We start from the raw sequence: 17,498 nt of genomic DNA, 5'->3' as shown, positions 1-17,498 counted from the left end.
CGGCACAAGGACGAGGAAAGTGAGTTTGCCTTTAGGTCTTGGCTTTGTTTTTAGCGCGAGATAACGAGAAGCAATTATAGAGACACGCAGGCCTGCGTAGAGCCGGTGATCGAAGTCCAGACGCATGACGAGAAGGGGATTAGGGCCTCTTTGATTCACAGGAGTTTGAAAATGTAGGAATAGAAAAAGTATAAGATTGGGGTGGCATGTTAAATTGAATTCTACAGAATTAGCATGAAGTATTTGATGCCATATGAAAAACAAAAGAATTGTAAAAAGGGGTTGAAGTGGATGTTAGATTTCACATGAAATGTAGTATAAAAGATTTCATAAAAATTTTTTTATGGGATTCAATCCTATGAATCAAAGGGCCAACATAGAAAAAATTCTTAAGGATTTCAACCCTCCAGAAATCCTATAGAATTCTTTTGAATCAAAGGAACCCTTATTCCATGTTTTAGTGTCGGCTGTCCCGTGTTTAAAAGACAATTTTTTTTCAAATACACACAAGGGTATCATACATCTTTCGGCACAATGCTACACCAAGAGTTAGCAACCACACTCACCGTGACAACACCGGCACACTACTGACTACTCGCCTTGCCCAAACTTTTCTTTCGGCGAATACACAAAGCTTACGTATGTTTCATTGATAGAAGAGAATAGAGAAGGTACAAGAAATATAACACACTACGTGAGTGCAAGAAGGCGCGAGCATAGTGTTCGGAGTAGAGAGATAGTGGATGCTCAGTCCAAACAAAGAACACAACGAAACCCGCCTAATGCAGCCTTCGGCCAAAGAAGGCAGAGAGATGGGGCTCAGGACACCTAGACCGCTGTCAGAGCGTAAACTCAGGACATAAAGAAGAAACGATACTCTGTATTGTGAGTTCGGCCAAGGACTAAAACGCTCTATCTCCTTAGAAGAAATCACAAAAGACGCAATGATTTTTATACAGGTTTATGCCACCATGGATAGCGTAAAACTCCACGTCATGTCCTTATTAATATGGAAATGGGGAGTACAAGTGTTGTTGTGTTACAAATGGGGTGCTCGGGGTGTGGCCAATGGTGGTCGGGCTCCTAGTTTGAGTGCCCGAGCACTCCCATCTCTATTCCTCTAAGCTTGCTAAACTATCTCCTGGGGTGCTGCTCAAGTATGGTAGATCTGGCTGCTTTGGATGTGTGATTGCTTGTGCTCTAGTATCATATGTCTCTCTAAATAACCTCGATCCTCCCCTTATATAGGCGTTGTGGTACCACAATAGTCGGTCCTAAGTATGTGAACAGTTACAAGTAGAAGTAGGCACCCGCCCTGCATGCATGCAACTTGACTTTGGTTTTGGCAGAGGATGAGCTTACACTTCAGTGTGTCAGGCTCTCAAGTGCTTATGGTAATTGTCTGGGTCCCTTCTATCTTCGTCTGACTCGATGGGTCTGAGCCAGACCACTCTCACCTTACCGATAAGGCCTACACCTGATCGGCCCAAGGTACCCGTCCAGCCTGGTCTTCGTGATGATGTTGTTCTACGCCCATAGACTTGCGGTGGGCTACGCCGAGTAGCATGCACATGCATTTAATGCCTAGTCGGCGGAGTGCGCAGCAAGGGCCATGAAGGAAATATGCCCTAGAGGCAATAATAAAGTTATTATTTATTTCCTTATATCATGATAAATGTTTATTATTCATGATAGAATTGTATTAATCGGAAACATAATACATGTGTGAATACATAGACAAACAGAGTGTCACTAGTATGCCTCTACTTGACTAGCTCATTGATCAAAGATGGTTATGTTTCCTAACCATAGACATGAGTTGTCATTTGATTAACGGGATCACATCATTAGGAGAATGATGTGATTGACTTGACCCATTCCGTTAGCATAGCACTTGATCGTTTAGTTTGTTGCTATTGCTTTCTTCATGACTTATACATGTTCCTATGACTATGAGATTATGCAACTCCCGTTTACCAGAGGAACACTCTGTGCTACCAAACGTCACAACGTAACTGGGTGATTATAAAGGTGCTCTATAGGTGTCTCCGAAGGTACTTGTTGGGTTGGCGTATTTCGAGATTAGGATTTTTCACTCCGATTGTCGGAGAGGTATCTCTGGGCCCTCTCCGTAATGCACATCACTTAAGCCTTGCAAGCATTGCAACTAATGAGTTAGTTGCGGGATGATGTATTACGGAACGAGTAAAGAGACTTGCCGGTAACGAGATTGAACTAGGTATTGAGATACCGACGATCGAATCTCGGGCAAGTAACATACCGATGGCAAAGGGAACAACGTATGTTGTTATGCGGTCTGACCGATAAAGATCTTCGTAGAATATGTGGGAGCCAATATGAGCATCCAGGTTCCGCTATTGGTTATTGACCGGAGACATGCCTCGGTCATGTCTACATAGTTCCCGAACCCGTAGGGTCCGCACGCTTAAAGTTTCGGTGACGATTGTATTATGAGTTTATGTGATTTGATGTACCGAAGGTAGTTCGGAGTCCCGGATGAGATCGGGGACATGATGAGGAGTCTCGAAATGGTCGAGATGTAAAGATCGATATATTGGACGACTATATTCGGACATCGGAAAGGTTCCGAGTGATTCGGGTATTTTCGGGGGTACCGGGGAGTTACGGGAATACGAGGAAGAAGTAATGGGCCTCATGGGCCAAGTGGTGGAAGAGAGGAGGCAGGGCACGCGGCCCCCCTAGCCCAAACCGAATTGGACTAGGGGGCTGGCCCCCCTTTCCTCCTTTTCCTCCTTCTCCTTCCTTCTCCTTCTCCTCCTTCCTTCTCCTACTAGGAGGAGGACTCCTCCTCCTGGCGCGCCCATAGAAGGCCGACCGGCCTCCCCCCTTGCTCCTTTATATACAGGGGCAGGGGGCACCTCTAGACACACAAGTTGATCTGTTGATCTCTCTCAGCCGTGTGCGGTGTCCCCCTCCACCATATTCCACCTCGGTCATATCGTAGTGGTGCTTAGGCGAAGCCCTGCGTCGGTAGCAACATCATCACCGTCATCATGCCGTCGTGCTGACGGAACTCTCCCGTGAAGCTCTGCTGGATCGGAGTTCACGGGACGTCATCGAGCTGAACGTGTGCTGAACTTGGAGGTGCCGTGCGCTCGGTACTTGGATCGGTCGGATCGTGAAGACGTACGACTACATCAACCGCGTTGTGCTAACGCTTCCGCTTTCGGTCTACGAGGGTACGTGGACAACACTCTCCCCTCTCGTTGCTATGCATCACCATGATCTTGCTTGTGCGTAGGAAAATTTTAAAATTACTACGTTCCCCAACAGTTGTATCAGAGCTAGGTTTTATGCATAGATGTCATATGCACGAGTAGAACACAAGTGAGTTATGGGCGATATAAGTCATACTGCTTACCAGCATGTCATACTTTGGTTCGGCGGTATTGTTGGATGAAGCGGCCCAGACCGACATTACGCATACGCTTACGCGAGACTGATTTTACCGCTGTGCTATGCACACATGTGACTAGCGGGTGTCAGTTTCTCCAACTTTAGTTGAACCGAGTGTGGCTACGCCCGGCCCTTGAGAAGGTTAGAACAACACTAACTTGACAAACTATCGTTATGGTTTTCGATGCGTAGGTAAGAACGGTTCTTGCTCAGCCCGTAGCAGCCACGTAAAACTTGCAACAACAAAGTAGAGGACGTCTAACTTGTTTTTGCAGGGCATGTTGTGATGTGATATGGTCAAGACGTGATGAGATATAAGTTGTTGTATAAGATGACCATGTTTTGTTGAAGTTATCGGCAACTGGCAGAAGCCTTATGGTTGTCTCTTTATTGCATAAGATGCAAGCGCCAAATAATTGCTTTACAATTATCGCTATGCGATAGCAATAGTTGCAAGAGCAATAGTTGGCGAGACGACCATGTGACGACACATTGATATAGATCAAGATGATGGAGATCATGGTGTCATGCCGGTGACAATGGAAATCATGACGATGTTTTGGAGATGGAGATCAAAGGCACAAGATGATGATGGCCATATCATGTCACATATTTTGATTGCATGTGATGTTTATCTTTTATGCATCTTATCTTGCTTTAATTGACGGTAGCATTATAAGATGATCTCTCACTAAATTTCAAGATAAAAGTGTTCTCCCTGAGTATGCACCGTTGCCAAAGTTCGTCGTGCCCAGACACCACGTGATGATCGGGTGTGATAAGCTCTACGTCCATTTACAACGGGTGCAAGCCAGTTTTGCACACGCAGAATACTCAGGTTAAACTTGACGAGCCTAGCATATGCAGATATGGCCTCGGAACACTGAGACCGAAAGGTCGAGTGTGAATCATATAGTAGATATGATCAACATAGTGATGTTCACCATTGAAAACTACCCCATTTCGCGTGATGATCGGTTATGGTTTAGTTGATTTGGATCACGTGATCACTTAGAAGATTAGAGGGATGTCTTTCTAAGTGGGAGTTCTTAAGTAATATGATTAATTGAACTTAAATTTATCATGAACTTAGTCCTGATAGTATTAGCATATCTATGTTGTAGATCAATAGCTCGCGTTTAGCTCCCCTGTTTTATTTTTGATATGTTCCTAGAGAAAACTAAGTTGAAAGATGTTAGTAGCAATGATGCGGATTGGATCTGTGATCTGAGGTTTATCCTCATTGCTGCACAGAAGAATTATGTTCTTAATGCACCGCTAGGTGACAGACCTATTACAGGAGAAGATGCAGATGTCATGAACGTTTGGCTAGCTCAATATGATGACTACTTGATAGTTTAGTGCACCATGCTTAACAGCTTAGAATCGGGACTTCAAAGACGTTTTGAACGTCATGGATTGTATGGATGTTCCAGGAGTTGAATTTAATATTTCAAGCAAATACCCAAGTTGAGAGATATGAAGTCTCCAACAAGTTCTATAGCTAAAAGATGGAGGAGAATAGCTCAAGCAGTGAGCATGTGTTCAGATTGTCTGGGTACTACAATCGCTTGAATCAAGTGGGAGTTAATCTTCCAGATAAAATAGTGATTGACAGAATTCTCTAGTCACCATCACCAAGTTAGTAGAACTTCGTGATGAACTATTGTATGCAAGGGATGATGAAAACGATTCCCGAGCTTTTCATGATGATGAAATCGATGAAGGTAGAAATCAAGAAAGAGCATCAAGTGTTGATGATTAACAAGACCACTAGTTTCAAGAAAAGGGCAAAGGGAAAGAAAGGGAACTTCAAGAAGAACGGCGAGCAAGTTGCTGCTCAAGTTAAGAAGCCCAAGTCTGGTCCTAAGCCTGAGGCTAAGTGCTTCTACTGCAAAGGGACTGGTCACTGGAAGCGGAACTTCTCCAAGTATTTGGCAGATAAGAAGGATGGCAAAGTGAACAAAGGTATATTTGATATACAGATTATTGATGTGTATCTTACTAGTGTTCGTAGCAACCCCTCGGTATTTGATACCGGTTCAGTTGCTAAGAGTAGTAACTCGAAACGGGAGTTGCAGAATGAACAGAGACTAGTTAAGGGTGAAGTGACGATTTGTGTTGGAAGTGGTTCCAAGATTGATATGATCATCATCGCACACTCCCTATACTTTCGGGATTAGTGTTGAACCTAAATAAGTGTTATTTGGTGTTTGCGTTGAGCATGAATATGATTTGATCATGTTTATTGCAATACTGTTATTCATTTAAGTAAGAGAATAAATTGTTGTTCTGTTTACATGAATAAAACCTTCTATGGTCATACACCCAATGAAAATGGTTTGTTGGATCTCGATTGTGGTGATACACATTCTCATAATATTGAAGCCAAAAGATGCAAACTTAATAATGATAGTGCAACTTATTTGTGGCATTGCTGTTTAGGTCATATTGGTGTAAAGCGCATGAAGAAAATCCATGCTGATGGGCTTTTGGAATCACTTGATTATGAATCAATTGATGCTTGCGAATCGTGCCTCATGGGCAAGATGACTAAGACTCCGTTCTCCGGAACAATGGAGCAAGCAACTGACTTATTGGAAATAATACATACTCATGTATGCAGTCCGATGAATGTTGAGGCTCGCGGCGGGTATCGTTATTTTCTGACATTCACAGATGATTTGAGCAGATATGAGTATATCTACTTGATGAAACACAAGTCTAAAATATTTGAAAAGTTCAAAGAATTTCAGAGTGAAGTGGAGAATCATCGTAGCAAAAATAAAAGTTTCTACGATATGATCGCAGAAGTAAAATATTTGAGTTACGAGTTTGGCCTTCAGTTAAAACAATGTGAAAAATTTTCACTACTCACGCCACCTGGAACACCATAGTGTAATGGTGTGTCCGAACATCGTAACCGTGCTTTATTAGATATGGTGCGATATATGATGTCTCTTACCGATTACCACTATCATTTTGGGGTTATGCATTAGAGACAGCTACATTCACGTTAAATAGGGCACCATCTAAATCCGTTGAGACGACACCGTATGAACTGTGGTGTGGCGAGAAACCTAAGCCGTCGTTTCTTAAAGTTTGGGACTGCGATGCTTATGTGAAAAAGTTTCAACATGATAAGCTCGAACCCAAATCGGAGAAGTAAATCTTCATAGGATACCCAAAAGAAAATGTTGGGTACACCTTCTATCACAAATACGAAGGCAAGATATTCATTGCTGAGAATGGATCCTTTCTAGAGAAGGAGTTTCTCTTGAAAGAAGTGAGTGGGACGAAAGTAGAACTTGATGAGGTAACTGTACCTGCTCCCTTATTGGAAAGTAGTTCATCACAGAAATCTGTTCCTGTGACTACTACACCAATTAGTGAGGAAGCTAATGATGATGATCATGTAACTTCAGATCAAATTACTACCGAACTGTTGGGGATCGTAGCAGAAATTTAAAATTTTCTACGCATCACCAAGATCAATATATGGAGTAATCTAGCAACAAGGGTAAGGGGAGTGCATCTACATACCCTTGTAGATCGCTAAGCGGAAGCGTGGCAAGAACGCGGATGAAGGAGTCGTACTCGCAGCGATTCAGATCGCGGTTGATTCCGATCTAGCGTCGAATGGACGGCGCCTCCGCGTTCAACACACGTACAGCCCGGGGACGTCTCCTCCTTCTTGATCCAGCAAGGGGAGAGGAGAAGTTGAGGGAGAACTCCAGCATCACGACGGCGTGGTGGTGGAGCTTGTGGTATTCCTGCAGGGCTTCGCCAAGCTCTACGGAGGAGGAAGAGTTGGAGGAGGGAGGGCTGCGCCAGGGAAGAGGTCATGGCTGCCCTCCCACCCCTCCACTATATATAGGGGCAAGGGGAGAGGGGGAGGCACCCTAGGGTTTCCCCTAGGGGGCGGCAGCTAGGCAGATTGGATCTCCCTAGGGAAAATCCTAGGGAGACTTGCCCCCCAAGCCAAGCAGGTGGAGGCTTGCCTCCCAAGCCAGGTGGAGGCGCCCCAACCCCCCAAGTAACGTGGGAAAGGGTGTGGGGGGCGCACCACCCCCTAGTGGGCTGGTTTGCCCCTTCCCCTTTGGCCCATGAGGCCCTCCCACACTTGCCGGGGCTCCCGAAACACCTTTCGGTCATGCTGGCCATAGCCTGATACCCCCGGAACACTTCCGGACTCCAATACCCTTCGTCCAATATACCGATCTTCACCTCCGGACCATCCCGGAGCTCCTCGTCATGTCCGAGATCTCATCCGGGACTCCGAACAACCTTCGGTAACCACATACTATTTCCCATAACAACTCTAGCATCACCGAACCTTAAGTGTGTAGACCCTATGGGTTCGGGAACCATGCAGACATGACCGAGACAACTCTCCGGCCAATAACCAACAGCGGGATCTGGATACCCATGTTGGCTCCCACATGTTCCACGAATGATCTCATCGGATGAACCACGATGTCGAGGGTTCAATCAATCCCGTATACAATTCCCTTTGTCCAGCGGTATTGTACTTGCCCGAGATTCGATCGTCGGTATCCCGATACCTTGTTCAATCTCGTTACCGACAAGTCTCTTTACTCGTTCCGTAACACATCATCCCATGATCAACTCCTTGGTCACATTGTGCACATTATGATGATGTCCTACCGAGTGGACCCAGAGATACCTCTCCGTTTACACGGAGTGACAAATCCCAGTCTCGATTCGTGCCAACCCAACAGACACTGTCGGAGATACCTGTAGTGTACCTTTATAGCCACCCAGTTACGTTGTGACGTTTGGCACACCCAAAGCACTCCTACGGTATCCGGGAGTTGCACAATCTCATGGTCTAAGGAAATGATACTTGACATTAGAAAAGCTTTAGCAAACGAACTACACGATCTTGTGCTAGGCTTAGGATTGGGTCTTGTCCATCACATCATTCTCCTAATGATGTGATCCCGTTATCAACGACATCCAATGTCCATGGTCAGGAAACCATAACCATCTATTGATTAACGAGCCAGTCAACTAGAGGCTTACTAGGGACATGGTGTTGTCTATGTATCCACACATGTATCTGAGTTTCCTATCAATACAATTCTAGCATGGATAATAAACGATTATCATGAACAAGGAAATATAATAATAACCAATTTATTATTGCCTCTAGGGCATATTTCCAACAGTCTCCCACTTGCACTAGAGTCAATAATCTAGTTCACATCGCCATGTGATTAACACTCACAGGTCACATCGCCATGTGACCAACATCCAAGAGTCTACTAGACTCAATGATCTAGTTCACATCACTATGTGATAAACACTCAAACAGTTCTGGGTTTTATCATGTTATGCTTGTGAGAGAGGTTGTAGTCAACGGGTCTTGCCATATTCAGATCCCTATGTATTTCGCAAAACTTTATATCGTAGATGCTGCTACCACGTTCCACTTGGAGCTATTCCAAATTATTGCTCCATTGTACGTATCCGGTATCTCTACTCAGAGCTATCCGGATAGGTGTTAAGCTTGCATCGACGTAACTCTTTATGTTGAACTCTTTATCACCTCCATAACCGAGAAACATTTCCTTATTCCTCTAAGGATAATTTTGACTGCTATCTAGTGATCCAGTCCTAGATCACCTTTGTACCTTCTTGCCAGACATGTGGCAAGGCACACATCAGGTGCGGTACTCAGCATGGCATACCGTATAGAGCCTATGACAAGAGCATAGGGGACGACCTTCGTCCTTCCTCTTTCTTCTGCCGTGGTCAATCTTTGAGTCTTACTCAACTTCACACCATACAACTCAGGTAAGAACCCCTTCTTTGACTGATCTATTTTGAACTCCTTCAAAAACATGTCAAGGTGTGCGTTCTTTGAAAGTATCATCAGGCGTCTTGATCTATCTCTATAGATCTTGATGCCCAATTTGTAAGCAGCTTTATCCAGGTCTTCCTTTGAAAAACACTCTTCAAACAACCGATTATGCTTTCCAGAAATTCTACATTATTTCGGATCTTACAATATGTCATCCACATATACTTATCAGAAATGTTGTAGTGCTCCCACTCACTTTCTTGTAAATACAAGTTTCTAGCAAACATTGTATAAACCTAAAAGCTTTGATCACTCCATCAAAGCATGTATTCTGACTCCGAGATGCTTGCTCTAGTCCATAGAAGGATTGCTGGAGCAAGCATACCTTTTAGCATCCTTAGGATCGACAAAACCTTTTATTGTATCACATACAAACTTTTCTTACGGAAACTGGTAAGAAAACTTGTTTTGGCATCCATCTGTCAGATTTCATAATCGAAAAATACAGCTAATGCTAACATGATTCCGACGGACTTAAGCATCGCTACGGGTGAGAAATTCTCATCGTAGTCAACTCCTTGAACTTGTGAAAAGACTCTTTCCCACAAGTCGCACTTCATAGACATTAACATTACCGTCCATGTCCGTCTTCTTCTTAAAGATCCATTTATTCTCAATGGCTTGCCGATCATCGGCCAAGTCCACCAAAGTCCATACTTTGTTCTGATACATGGATCCTATCTCGGATTTCATGGCTTCTAACCATTTGTCGGAATACGGGCCCACCATCGCTTCTCCATAGCTCGTAGGTTCATTGTTGTCTAACAACATGATATCTAAGACAGGATTACCGTACCACTCAGGAGTAGTACATATCCTTGTCGACCTACGAGGTTCGATAGCAACTTTATCCGAAGCTTCATGATCACTATCATTAACTTCCTCTTCAACAGACGTAGGCGCCACAAAAAACATCTTTCTGTGTTGCATCACTCTCTGGTTGAAGTAAAGGTTCGACAACCTCATCAAGTTCTATCTTCCTCCCACTCAATTCTTTCGAGAGAAACTCCTTCTCGAGAAAGGACCCGTTCTTAGTGACAAACAATTTGCCCTCGGATCTGAGATAGAAGGTATACCCTACTGTTACCTTTGGGTATCCTATGAAGATGTGTTTGTCCGCTTTAGGTTTGAGCTTCTCCGGCTGAAGCTTTAAGCATCGCAGCCCCAAACATTAAGAAACGACAACTTTGGTTTCTTGCCAAACCAATGTTCATACGATGTCGTCTCAACGGACTTAGATGGTGTCCTATCTAAAGTGAATGCAGCTGTCTCTAACGCATAACCTCAAAATGAAAACGGTAGATTGGTAAGAGACATCATAGATCGCATCATATCTCATAGTGTTCGATTACGATGTCCGGATACACCATTACCTTGTGGTGTTCCAGGTGGCTTCAACAGTGAAACAATTCCACAATGTCTTAAGTGATTGCCAAACTCATAACTCAGAAAATCCCCTTTTGATCAGATTGTTGGAACATGATCTTATTGTTATGATGATTCTTAACTTCACTCTGAAATCGCTTGAACTTTTCAAACGTTTCAGACTTGTGCTTCATTAAGTAGATATACCTATATCTACTCAAATCGTCAGTGAAGATGAGAAAATAGCGATATCCACTGCATGCTTCAATTCTCATTGGATCACACGCATCAGCATGCATGATCTCCAACAAGTCACTTGCCCGTTTCATTGTACCTGAAAACGGGGTCTTAGTCATCCTGCCCATGAGGCATGGCTCGCATGTGTCAAGCGATTCAAAATCAAGTGACTCCAAACATCCATCGACATGGAGTTTCTTCATGCATCTTACGCCAATATGACTTAAGCGGCAGTGCCACGAGAAAGTGGTACTATCATTATTAACTCTACATCTTTTGGCGTGAACATGTGTATTACCACGACCGAGATTCAATGAACCATTCACATAGGGTGCATGACCATGAAAGGTATCATTCATGTAAAACAGAATAACCATTATTCTCTAACTTAAATGAATGACCGTATTGCAATGAACATGATCTAATCATATTCATGCTCAACGTAGACACCTGATAACATGTATCTAGGTTCAATACTAATCCCGAAGGCAGATGGAGCGTGCGATGGTGATCTCATCAACTTTGGAAACACTTCCAACACACATCGTCACCTCTCCCTTAGCCAGTCTCCGTTCAGTCCGTAGCTTTTGCTTCAAGTCACCAATAATAGCAACTGAACCGGTATCCAATACCCAGGTGCTACCAGGAGTACTAGTGAGGTACACATTAATAACACGTATATACTTTGTTGAAGCTGCCAGCCTTCTTATCTACCATGCATTTGGGGTAATTCCGCTACCAGTGACCGTTCCCCTTACAATAGAAGCACTTAGTCTCGGGTTTGGGTTCAACCTTGGGTTCCTTCACTGGAGCGGCAACTGGTTTGCCATCCATGAAGTTTCCCTTTTAGCCCTTGCCCTTCTTGAAACAAGTGGTCTTGTTAAACCATCAACACTTGATTCTCCTTCTTGATTTCTACCTTTTGCGGTCTTAAGCACCGCAAACAGCTCCGGGATCAACTCCATCCCTTGCATGTCATAGTTCATCACGAAGATCTAGTAGCTTAGTGATAGTGGCTAGAGAACTCTATCAATCACTATCTTATCTGGAAGTTTAACTCCCACTTGATTTAAGTGATTGTAGCACCCAAACATTCTGAGCACATGCTCACTAGCTGAGCTATTCTCCTCCATCTTGTTGGCAAAAATAACTTGTCAGAGGTCTCACACCTCTCAACACGGGCATGAGCCTGAAATCCCAATTTCAGCTCTTGGAACATCTCATATGTTCCATGGCGTTTAAAACGTCATTGGAATCCCGATTCTAAGCCGTAAAGTATGGTGCACTAAACTATCAAATAGTCATCAGGATGTGTCTGTCAGGTGTTCACAACATCCACAGACAACGTTGTAGGGGTTTGCACATCGAGCGGTGCATCAAAGACGTAAGGCTTCTGTGTAGCAGTGAGGACACTCCTCGGACTATGGACCTAGTCCGCATCATTGCTTACAATATCTTTCAACTTAATCTTTCTCTAGGAACGTATTGAAACAGGGAGCTACAACGTGAGCTATTTATCTACAACATGTTTGCAAAGACAATTTAGGCTATGTTCATGATAATTGAGTTCATCTAATCAAATTATTTAATGAACTCCCACTCAGATAGACATCCCTCTAGTCATCTAAGTGAAACATGATCCGAATCGACTAGGCCGTGTCCGATCATCACGTGAGACGGACTAGTCATCAACGGTGAACATCTCATGTTGATCGTATCTTCTATACGACTCATGTTCGACCTTTCGGTCTTCCGTGTTCCGAGGCCATGTCTGTACATGCTAGGCTCGTCAAGTCAACCTAAGTGTATTGCGTGTGTAAATCTGGCTTACACCCGTTGTATTCAAACGTTAGAATCTATCACACCCGATCATCACGTGGTGCTTCGAAACAACGAACCTCCGCAATGGTGCACAGTTAGGGGGAACACTTTCTTGAAATTTTAGTGAGGGATCATCTTATTTAAGCTACCGTCGTTCTAAGCAAATAAGATGTAAAACATGATAAACATCACATGCAATCAAATAGTGACATGATATGGCCAATATCATTTTGCTCCTTATGATCTCCATCTTCGGAGCTCCATGATCATCGTTGTCACCGGCATGACACCATGATCTCCATCATCATGATCTCCATCATCGTGTCTTCTTGAAGTTGTCTCGTCGTCTATTACTTCTACTACTATGGCTAACGCTTTAGCAATAAAGTAAAGTAATTACATGACGTTTATGTTGACACGCAGGTCATAAATAAATTAAGACAACTCCTATGACTCCTACCGGTTGTCATACTCATTGACATGCAAGTCGTGATTCCTATTACAAGAACATGATCAATCTCATACATCACATATATCATTCATCACATCCTTTTGGCCATATCACATCACAAGGCATATGCTGCAAAAACAAGTTAGACGTCCTCTAATTGTTGTTGCAAGTTTTTACGTGGCTGCTATAGGTTTCTAGCAAGAACGTTTCTTACCTACGCCAAAACCACAACGTGATATGCCAATTTCTATTTACCCTTCATAAGGACCCTTTTCATCGAATCCGATCCGACTAAAGTGGGAGAGACAGACACCCGCTAGCCACCTTATGCAACTAGTGCATGTCAGTCGGTGGAACCAGTCTCACGTAAGCGTACGTGTAAGGTCGGTCCGGGCCGCTTCATCCCACGATGCCGCCGAATCAAGATAAGACTAGTAACGGCAAGCAAATTGGCAATATCGACGCCCACAACTCCTTTGTGTTCTACTCGTGCATAGAAACTACGCATAGACCTAGCTCATGATGCCACTATTGGGGATCGTAGCAGAAATTTAAAATTTTCTACTCATCACCAAGATCAATCTATGGAGTAATATAGCAACGAGGGGAAGGGGAGTGCATCTACATACCCTTGTAGATCGCTAAGCGGAAGCGTTGCAAGAACGCGGTTGAAGGAGTCGTACTCGCAGCGATTCAGATCGCGGTTGATTCCGATCTAGCACCGAATGGACGGCGCCTCCGCGTTCAACACACGTACAGCCCGGGGACGTCTCCTCCTTCTTGATCCAGCAAGGGGAGAGGAGAAGTTGAGGGAGAACTCCAGCATCACGACGGCGTGGTGGTGGAGCTTGTGGTATTCCTGCAAGGCCTCGCCAAGCTCTACGGAGGAGGAGGAAGAGTTGGAGGAGGGAGGGCTGCGCCAGGGAAGAGGTCACGGCTGCCCTCCCACCCCTCCACTATATATAGGGGCATGGGGAGAGGGGGAGGCGCCCTAGGGTTTCCCCTAGGGGGGGGCGGCTAGGCAGATTGGATCTCCCTAGGGAAAATCCTAGGGAGACTTGCCCCCCAAGCCAAGCAGGTGGAGGCTTGCCTCCCAAGCCAGGTGGAGGCGCCCCAACCCCCCAAGTAACGTGGGAAAGGGTGTGGGGGGCGCACCACCCCTTAGGGCTTGTTCGGTTAATCCCTCCCACAAGGGGATTGGAGAGGATTGGAGGGGATTGAAGTGGATTTTGACTTGTGGGGGATTTAATCCCTCTCAATCCCCTCCAAACCCCTTCAAATCTGAAGGAACCGAACAAGGCCTTAGTGGGCTAGTTTGACCCTTCCCCTTTGGCCCATGAGGCCCTCCCACACTTGCCGGGGCTCCCGAAACACCTTTCAATCATGCTGGCCATAGCCTGATACCCCCGGAACACTTCCGGACTCCAATACCCTTCGTCCAATATACCGATCTTCACCTCCGGACCATTCCAGAGCTCCTTGTCATGTCCGGGATCTCATCCGGGACTCCGAACAACCTTCGGTAACCACATACTATTTCCCATAACAACTCTAGCGTCACCGAACCTTAAGTGTGTAGACCCTACGGGTTCGGGAACCATGCAGACATGACCGAGACAACTCTCCGGCCAATAACCAACAGCGAGATCTGGATACCCATGTTGGCTCCCACATGTTCCACGATGATCTCATCGGATGAACCACGATGTCAAGGATTCAATCAATCCCGTATACAATTCCCTTTGTCCAGCGGTATTGTACTTGCCCGAGATTCGATCATCGGTATACCGATACCTTGTTCAATCTCGTTACCGGCAAGTCTCTTTACTCGTTCCGTAACACATCATCCCATGATCAACTCCTTGGTCACATTGTGCACATTATGATGATGTCCTACCGCGTGGGCCCATAGATACCTCTCCGTTTACACGGAGTGACAAATCCCAGTCTCGATTCGTGCCAACCCAACAGACACTGTCGGAGATACCTGTAGTGTATCTTTATAGCCACCCAGTTACGTTGTGACGTTTGGCACACCCAAAGCACTCCTACGGTATCCGGGAGTTGCACAATCTCATGGTCTAAGGAAATGATACTTGACATTAGAAAAGCTTTAGCAAACGAACTACACGATCTTGTGCTAGGCTTAGGATTGGGTCTTGTCCATCACATCATTCTCCTAATGATGTGATCCCATTATCAACGACATCCAATGTCCATGGTCAGGAAACCGTAACCATCTATTGATCAACGAGCTAGTCAACTAGAGGCTTACTAGGGACATGGTGTTGTCTATGTATCCACACATGTATCTGAGTTTCCTATCAATACAATTCTAGCATGGATAATAAACGATTATCATGAATAAGGAAATATAATAATAACCAATTTATTATTGCCTCTAGGGCATATTTCCAACACGAACCTCGTAGGTAAACCAGAGTAAGATCCGCACCAGAGTGGTACGGTAATACTGTTCTGGAGGTCATGTTACTTGACCATGACGAGCCTACGAACTATGAGGAAGCGATGATGAGCGCAGATTCCGCAAAATGGCTTGAGGCCATGAAATCTGGGATGAGATCCATGTATGAGAACAAAGTATGGACTTTGATTGACTTTCCCATTGATCAGCGAGCCATTGAGATTAAATGGATCTTCAAGAGGAAGATGGACGCTGATAGTAGTGTTACTATCTACAAAGCTAGAATTGTCGCAAAAAGGTTTTTGACAAGTTCAAGGTGTTGACTACGATGAGAGTTCCTCACTCGTATCTATGCTTAAGTCTGTCCGAATCATGTTAGCAATTGCCGCATTTTATGAAATCTGGCAAATGGATAAATAAAACTGCATTCCTTAATGGATTTATTAAAGAAGAGTTGTATATGATACAACCAGAAGGTTTTGTCAATCCTAAAGGTGCTAACAAAATATGCAAGCTCCAGCGATCCATCTATGGACTGGTCCAAGCATCTCGGAGTTGGAATATATGCTTTGATAAGTTGATCAAAGCATATAGTTTTATACAGACTTGCGATGAAGCCTGTATTTACAAGAAAGTGAGTGGGAGCACTACAACATTTTTGATAAGTATATGTGTATGACATATTGTTGATCGGAGATAATGTAGAATTATTCTACAAAACATAAATGAATGTTTGAAAGGAGATTTTCAAAGAAAGACCTCGGTGAAGCTGCTTACATATTGAGCATCAAGATCCATAGAGATAGATCAAGACGCTTGATAAGTTTTTCAATGAGTACATACCTTGACAAGATTTTGAAGTAGTTCAAAATGGAACAGTCAAAAAGGAGTTCTTGCCTGTGTTACAAGGTGTGAAGTTGTGTAAGACTCAAAACCCGACCACGACAGAAGATAGAGAGAGAATGAAAGTCATTCTCTATGCCTCAGCCATAGGTTCTATAAAATATGCCATGCTGTGTACCAAACCTATTGTATACCCTGCCCTGAGTTTGGCAAAGGAGTACAATAGTGATCTAGGAGTAGATCACTGGACATTGGTCAAAATTATCCTTAGTGGAATAAGGATATGTTTCTCGATTATGGAAGTGACAAAAGGTTCGTCGTAAAGGGTTACGTCGATGCAAATTTTGACACTGATCCAGATGACTCTAAATCTCAATCTGGATACATAAGGAAAGTGGGAGCAATTATCTAGAGTAGCTCTGTGCAGAGCATTGTTGACATAGAAATTTGCAAAATGGTTACGGATCTGAATGTGGCAGACACGTTGACTAAACTTCTCTCACAAGCAAAATATGATCACACCTCAGTACTCTTTGGGTGTAAATCACATAGCGATGTGAACTAGATTATTGACTCTAGTAAACCCTTTGGGTGTTGGTCACATGTCGATGTGAACTATGGGTGTTAATCACATGGTGATGTGAACTATTGGTATTAAATCACATGGCGATGTGAACTAGATTATTGACTCTAGTGAAAGTGGGAGACTGAAGGAAATATGCCCTAGAGGCAATAATAAAGTTATTATTTATTTCCTTATATCATGATAAATGTTTATTATTCATGCTAGAATTGTATTAACTGGAAACATAATACATGTGTGAATACATAGACAAACAGAGTGTCACTAGTATGCCTCTACTTGACTAACTCGTTGATCAAAGATGGTTATGTTTCCTAACCATAGACATGAGTTGTCATTTGATTAATGGGATCACATCATTAGGAGAATGATGTGATTGACTTGACCCATTCAGTTAACATAGCACTTGATCGTTTAGTTTGTTGCTATTGCTTTCTTCATGACTTAT

This window comes from Triticum urartu, chromosome 4A (assembly GCF_056163025.1).
Source record: "Triticum urartu cultivar PI428250 chromosome 4A, HENAU_Tu73, whole genome shotgun sequence".
NCBI classification, from domain to species: Eukaryota; Viridiplantae; Streptophyta; class Magnoliopsida; order Poales; family Poaceae; genus Triticum; species Triticum urartu.
Note: the sequence above shows the minus strand (reverse complement) of the source record.